We start from the raw sequence: 305 nt of genomic DNA, 5'->3' as shown, positions 1-305 counted from the left end.
CTTGCTGGATTCGGCAGGGACCGTCCTGCAAACCTGAGTCAGCTTCGCTGCTTTGAGGGGGAAACACCTCCATTTTGCTCCCGATACACAGAGCAGGTTGGCGAGTTTTGAGGATCCCCACAGGGATCCCCCTGAAAACGAAGAGCGGCCCCTGACTCTGTCCGAGGAGTGAGGACTCCCTCACCGAATCCCCCGCACGCTCTCCAGCCGGAGCCACCGAGGGCCTGGCTGGTGTCCCTCCCTCTGTCCCCCAGCTCCCCAGCCGCCCTTCCCCCCCACCAGGCCCTGCAGGCCAGGCCACGGTC

General features: G+C 64.9%; 1 long non-coding RNA gene across 1 annotated transcript in view; it reads right to left on the bottom strand.

Annotated features, from left to right (window-relative positions):
• The window catches only part of LOC102243947, a 187,222-nt gene that overhangs the window by 46,241 nt on the left and 140,676 nt on the right, over positions 1–305 (bottom strand). The window lies entirely within an intron of this gene.

This window comes from Myotis brandtii, unplaced genomic scaffold, assembly GCF_000412655.1.
Source record: "Myotis brandtii unplaced genomic scaffold, ASM41265v1 scaffold35, whole genome shotgun sequence".
NCBI lineage: Eukaryota > Metazoa > Chordata > Mammalia > Chiroptera > Vespertilionidae > Myotis > Myotis brandtii.
Note: the sequence above shows the minus strand (reverse complement) of the source record. Positions and strands in the feature narration are given on the sequence as shown.